Below are 7,398 nucleotides of genomic sequence, written 5' to 3' on the forward strand. Positions count from 1 at the left end.
CAGGAATTCCAGGCTGAGAGGTGTCCAGTGCCCACTCTAAACACTGGAATTCCAGGCTGAGAGGTGTCCAGTGCCCACTCTAAACACAGGAATTCCAGGATGAGAGGTGTCCAGTGCCCCACTCTAAACACTGGAATTCCAGGCTGAAAATTGTCCAGTGCCCACTCTAAACACAGGAATTCCAGGCTGAGAGGTGCCCAGTGCCCACTCTAAACACAGGAATTCCAGGCTGAGAGGTGTCCAGTGCCCACTCTAAACACTGGAATTCCAGGCTGACCATGTCACTCTCTCTTCCCACAGCACAGGCAAGGGGACAGGGCAGGTGTGACCCTGCAAGGTTCTCCTGGAGTCCCTGCAATGGCTCAGCTCCATCCCATGGCCCCTGCCTCCTGCACAGCCATGGCTGGAGCCCCATCCCTTTGGGCCATGACATTCCTGCCAGCTCCTGCCACCTCAGCCCAGCCCTGCCCAGGCTCCCTCGGTGCGTGGGAGGGAAGAGTGGTGGCAGGAGGAGCTGTGAGGAGCTGGGAGGTCACAGGAGGGACACGGCGTGATGCAGCCGTGATATTTTCTGAAAAATCCTTTCCTTGGGATTTTTTCCTCCTGAGAAGCTGAGAGGCCTCAGGAACAAAATGGAACCAATGGTTATCTGCTGCTGTGGAATGCAACAGGTGCATCTGGGATTGGGCTCATGTGGTTGTTTCTAATTAATGGCCAATCACAGTCAGCTGGCTCAGACTCTCTGTCCCAGCCACAAGCCTTTGTTATCATTCCTTCTTTTTCTATTCTTAGCCAGCCTTCTGATGAAATCCTTTCTTCTATTCTTTTAGTATAGTTTTAATATAATATATATCATAAAATAATAAATCAGACCTTCTGAAACATGGAGTCAGATCCTCATCTCTTCCCTCATCCTGGGACCCCTGTGAACACGGTCACAGTGTGAGATGGGAGCCATCCTGTACCTCCCACTCCTTCCCATCTCATGCATGTGAAAAATGCCTATTTTATCATTGGCTTTTCACAAATATTAAAATGAATATTGTATGTGGTTTTGAAATTTTAAAAGTTTTGAAATTTTAAAAATTTTATGATAATAAAATGGTTATAAAAATGGCAATATAGTTAGAGTAATAATAATTTGGACAATTTGGATTAGGACAATATGAGACAATAAAAACAAAGAGTTACAGACAGTCCAGGTACTGGGCAGCACAAGCCTGAAAAAGGGCCCACGTTAACAGAGGATTAACCCTTAAAAACAACAGCCTGTTGCATATTCATACACCTCATACATGATGCATAAATTCCACTCAAACACAGGATTCTGTCGGGTCAGTGTCAGCTTCTTCCTCTTAATCCTAACAGTGCCTTTGAGACAGGAAGAAGTTTGTTCCTTCTGATAATGGAGCAATAAATTCTCTTTCTCTGAAAGATTCAGGTGTCCTGTGGCTGCTATCTCAGTGTGAGTCCTTTCTTTAAATAAAGTATCTTATATAGCATAGTTTCTATTTTAACATTATATTATAACCTAAAACTATATTTAACACACTAGTTAAGAAAATGAATCCAGCATAACTTTCTAACATAACACATATAATATTCATTTTAATATTTGCAAAAAGCCAATCATAAAATACACATTTTCCACAGCCCAAAAATAAGTTTTGTGCCTTTAAGGCTAAGTCTAAGAGCAAAAGGGAAGGAAGAAGAGTTTGTGTTCAGACACTGCACTCTCTCCTCCACATCCCTGCTCCTGAGCTGTGTTGTCTGTGGATGGACAGACAGACAACAGGACAGAGCTCTCCTTTGGTTTTAGTCAGTTTTAGCTCAGTGAGGCAAAGAATTTCCCTGGACTATGGTTTTTCTTTTTCTTTAGACCTATTTCAACCTGCTCTGCACTGAACACCAGAAGAGCACCAGGAGCTCACACCTGTGGCCCACTGGGCAGGGGCTGTGGCATTTCCAGAGCCAGAGGGGCTGATAAGAGATTGATAAGAGACTGATAAGAGGCTGATAAGAGACTGAGTGAGCCGAGCCACAGCCCATGGAGGGGATTTTCTGACTTTGTCATCTCTTTTGAAGTTGCAAGAGGTTTTATTATTTAATATTGTTTGGTTTTTGTACTAGTAAATGCTTTACCTGTTAAATAAACAGGGGTTTTTTTCCCACTTTTCTCCAAAGAAATCTTTTTCCCTACGCAGTTAAGGGAAGGGCCGCTTACATTTGCTTTCTAAAAGAAACCCCTTTAGAGGTTTTCTCACAAATTTGCCCTAAATCAGGACAGAAGGAAATGATGAGGGAGCAAACTCACACCCTGATTTCTCCTTTCCCAGCTGAGGGATCCCCTGTACTTTGTCCTTCTGGGGCAATGTCTCAGGATTCAGCAGAAATAGTGGTGTAAATAAAACTTCAAGCATTCCCCACACAGTGAACAAAAAATCACTTTGAAAACCCTTAGAAAATCTGTGAAATGGGCTTGGAATGCTCAAGTATTTTTTTTCTCCACGCTCAGTGCAAGCTTCAAAACTTAAAACACAGACACAGACTCCTCCAACTGGAAAACTGTTTAGCTTGGAGATCCCCAAGGTCATCGAGTCCAACCATTCCCCAGCCCTGCCAAGGCCACCACTGGGCCACGGTGCCACACCCACGTGGCTTTTAAATCCCTCCAGAGATGGTGACACCACCACAGCCCTGGGATGCCTGTGCCAGCCTTTGATAACGTTTTCAGTGAAGAAATTCCCCCTGATATGCACCCTGAGCCTCCCCTGGCACAGCTTAGGGCTGTTTCTTCTTCTTCTGTCATTTATTACCAAAGGAGCACAGCCCGACCCCCCCTGGCTGTGCCCTCCTGTCAGGAGCTGTGCAGAGCCACAAGGGCCCCCCTGAGCCTCCTTTGCTCCAGGCTGAGCCCCTGCCCAGCTCCCTCAGCCTCTCCTGGGGCTCCAGACCCTTTCCCAGCTCCATTCCCTTCCCTGGACATGCTCCAATGTCCTTCTTGTCATGATGAGCCTAAAAACGGAGCAGAGCCAGTACCTGATGTACACAAGGAATGAATAAAGATTCCACATAAGGAGAATTTTCCGTGCTAAAGACAGGAACAGCTGTCAGACCATCCCTGTGCACCTCTCTCTCCTCGCTCTAGATGTGATCCAGCTTGTCCTCAGACAAAATGCCCTCAGACAGATCAGGCACAAACATGCAGGGAGAACAAAAAAGCGCTTCAGGCAGCAGGGAGAGCTCAGCAGCACAGCAGGGACGTGCCCCAGTGCCAAGCTGTTTTCTTTGGATCCCTAATTCCTTTCATACTTTTTCAGCTCTTCCAAAACATCTCAGAGCCCCTCAGTGACTCCCCAACAGAACATCTGCCCCCTTTAAAGCTCGTTGAGCTGCAGCAGCAGCTGAGAACCCCTGCAGATTTCTGTCATCAGTAGAAACTACTCAAGGATCCCAGGCTGGGACACGTCTGGACAAGAGCAGGAGAATTTGCACAACAGTCTGGGCTGAGAGAGGAGCTGGGGACAAACAGGGAGCAGCAGGAGGCATGGGAAAGGTGGCACGATGTGACATGATGTGACATGATGTGACATGATGTGACATGACTGACAGCTGAGCAGGACCATCCCTGACTGCCCTGATCAGGATCCCTTCCCAGGAAAGGTGAGACCGTGGTGGCTCCCCAGGGTCCCCATTCCCTGAGTGCAGCCAGGGATGACTGGGGAACATCCCAGGGTATCCCAGGGTATCCCAGTGTATCCCAGTGTATCCCATTGCATCCCAGTGTATCCCAGTGCATCCCAGTGTACCCCAGTGTATCCCAGTGCATCCCAGAGCATCCCAGTGTATCCCAGTGCATCCCAGTGCATCCCAGAGCATCCCAGTGTATCCCATGGTATCCCAGTGCATCCCAGTACATCCCATTGCATCCCAGTGTATCCCAGTGCATCCCAGAGCATCCCAGTGCATCCCAGTGCATCCCAGTACATCCCAGTGCATCCCATTGCATCCCAGAGCATCCCAGTGTACCCCAGTGTACCCCAGTGTATCCCAGTGCATCCCAGTACATCCCAGTACATCCCAGTACATCCCAGTGCATCCCAGTACATCCCAGTGCATCCCAGAGCATCCCAGAGCACTCCAGTGTATGCCAGAGCATCCCAGTGTACCCCAGTGCATCCCAGTGCCCCATTCCATCCCAGAGCCTCCCAGTGAATCCCATTGCATCTCAGAGCATCCCAGTACATCCCAGTGCATCCCAGTGTATCCCAGAGCATCCCAGAATATCCCAGAGCCTCCCAGTGAATCCCATTGCATCTCAGAGCATCCCAGTACATCGCAGTGCTGGGTTTCTCCTGGCAGCTCCAGAGAGAGTTTCATTTTGGAAAGGTGAGGCAGGAGGCACCAAGCCAGGCAGGTTTGCTTGGGCCTGGAAATCCCTTTGTGGTGCAGGGAGGTCCTGAGGTCCTGCTTTGAGCATTAAATGGTGACTCCCATGTATGTGACAGTTCAGGATCACTCTTTGCCCTTTAATTTTTACAGACCCAGTATGGGTATGTAAAAATACCCATAAATATGGGTACCAAAATACCCATATGTAAAAATTCTGAAATACCAAAATACCCATATGTAAAAATTCCAAAATACCAAAATACCCATATGTAAAAATCCCCCCAGCCCAGTTTGGGGGGAAAAAAGATGGGAATGAATCTCTCCCAGTGCTCCTCTCTTTTTTCTCCCCCCACCCAATAAATCCAATGTTAGGGAATGTTCTTTTTCTTTCTTTTCCTGAGTCCCCTCCTGGCAGGTACCAGGCTCCTCTCTGCCAGGCACACTTGTCTGCACAGGAAAAAAGAAATTTCTCCTTCCTCTCTTGGGATCTTTAAGAGCAAATTCTCAGCTCTGCCTCAGTGCCAAGGGCAGAGCATCAGCCTGTTCCCAGCTCATCTCAAGAGGCTCCAGCTGCTCGTCCTCTTCCAGCCAAAGATTTGCAGGGCACTGCTGCAAGAAGGCTGAGGCCAATAAAAGTTCTTACAAGCTGTTGTAACTCAGAGCTGGCTCCCCTGGAAATCCTTGGCAAATAAAATGAAAATAAACTCCTGGTGTTCCCTGGAGATATCTGTGTCCGTCTGCTGGCAAGGCTCATGACTTGAATACATTTTCAGCACTCCCAGTGAAGAGAAAATTAACTTTGACACTCATGGTCAAAATATTAGTATTGAGGTTTTTTTAGTATTTTGCCCTAGAATATGCAACTGGGACCCAAGAGGAAAAAAAAAAGAAAGGTAAAAAAACCACTTGTCTACACAGCAGCTCAGAGAAATATGAGTTTTATTAGAGGATAAATGGAGCCACACCTACCCTGAAATGAGATCTGAGCTCTGCAAAAGCAGAGAGCAGTCCTTGTCCCCAAGGTTTTACAACCTAAATGAAAACAAACAGTGAATTAAGGAAGGAAACAGAGTCAGTCACTTGTCTAAGGTCTGACAGGAGCAGTGTGGTTTGGCTGGGATTGGAGCACGGAGCCTTTGGTGCTTTACAGAGCTGGGTGAGAAGCTGGGCAGGAACCAGCCCAGAAAGGCCCCTGAGCCCTGGGCTGAGCCCAGCGTGGGCAGCAGGGCAGGGGGGATTGTGCCCTGTGCCCTGTGCTCAGGTGAGACCCCACCTGCAGAGCTGCCCCAGCCCTGGCCCAGCACAGGCAGGAGCTGGAGCTGCTGCAGAGACCCAGAGGAGGCACCAGGGGGATCAGGGGATGGAGCAGCTCTGCTGGGAGGAGAGGCTGGCACAGCTGGGATTGTTCACCTGCACAGGAGAGGCTTTGGGGGGACCTCAGTGTGGCCTTGCAGGGCCTGGAGGGGCTGACAGGAAAGATGGAGAGAGAATTTACAGGGGTCTGGAGTGCCAGGACCCAGGGAATGGCTTCAAAGTCAGGGAGAAAAGGTTTAGATGGGATATTGGGAATTGGGAATTGTTCCCTGTGAGGGTGGGCAGGCCCTGGCACAGGTGCCCAGAGCAGCTGGGGCTGCCCCTGGATCCCTGCAGTGCCCAAGGCCAGGCTGGAGCACTGGGACAGTGGGAGGTGTCCCTGCCATGGCAGGGGTAGAACTAAGGGACCTTTAAGATCCCTTCCAACCCAAACCATTCCAGGATTCTCTCTTATCTCTCTAATCCTCCTGCTTTTCATTATTTCTGGCTTACGCTTTCATACTTTCTGTTTCCCTGGTCTCTTCCCTCTCTGCTCTGCTGGCAAGGATCCTGCTCTTGCTGCTGGCAGCCTCAGCCTCGCTGACCAAACCACATGTTCTGCTCAGAGCATGACTTGGAGCTCTCCAGAACATCAAGAGCTGCACCCAACTATTGCAATAGGAAGATTTTTTGCTATATCATTCAAGTGAGAAGAGCTGGCTGAATTTTTATGAGGGAAAGGGATGTTACAGATAGCCTGGGACATGAGAAAACCGTTTTCTTTCTTTGATCTTATTTTTTTAAAGCCCAAATTTGATCTTATTTTTTTAAATCCCCAAAAGTTTTTTGTGGGGAGGAACCAAATCTCTCTCTCTAAAAAAAGTGTTGAAGTTTCCAGCCTGTTTCTCTACCCAGGGAAAAAGGAGAAGTCCCTGCACATCACTGTGTGTGCACATACACCTCAAAGAAAGTTTCTGTTTTCATGAGAACTTTCCTGGGGACAAAAAAAAAAACCAAATTTCAACAGTCTGGGTAAGTCTAAATGGCAACATCTGCATGCCAAGCACTAACTAAATGAGAGATTTCCTTGGGGAGGGTGGGCTGCTGCAGAGTGACAGGGAGCAAGGAAGGAATTTAGGAATTTTCCTGGGATACAGAAACCCCTTCCAGCTGCACATCAGCTGCCAGCAGAGCTTGTTCCTCCCAGCTGTGCTGCTGATCAGTGATGCTGCTGTATCAGGGATGGATATAAAGACCCCAGTCTTTAGGTGGATCAGAAGGTAAAATATAATAATTCTTTATTAGCAAGAATTCAGTACTGGAAATGTGGAATTACAGCAGAGCAAGAAGTTGTGAGTGTTATAGTCTCACTGGCTAAGCTGGGACCTGATTGGTCTCAAAGCAGAAACATCTCACATTATTAGTGATTATGAATAGCACGCTGTGGAGAACTATAACTACAAACAATGGTTACAGAAAGAGAAATAATAATTGTTTTAATTATTTTCTTCTAAAATTGCCAGGCTCAGCCTGAAAAAAAAATTATCTCTGTTCTTTCTCCAACTGAATTAAGAATATCCACAGGTCAGCTCCAGAGGATCTCCACAGGCTGCAGCCCCTCTCTGTCAGGGATAGCAGCTGTCAGCCAAGTAACACTGACATCATTTTTCCCCCAAGTACAGTAGAATCACACTTGTGCAAGTAGCAACAACA

This window comes from Agelaius tricolor, unplaced genomic scaffold (genome assembly GCF_023055355.1).
Source record: "Agelaius tricolor isolate 1412-34295 unplaced genomic scaffold, bAgeTri1.0.p SCAF_37, whole genome shotgun sequence".
Taxonomy (NCBI): domain Eukaryota; kingdom Metazoa; phylum Chordata; class Aves; order Passeriformes; family Icteridae; genus Agelaius; species Agelaius tricolor.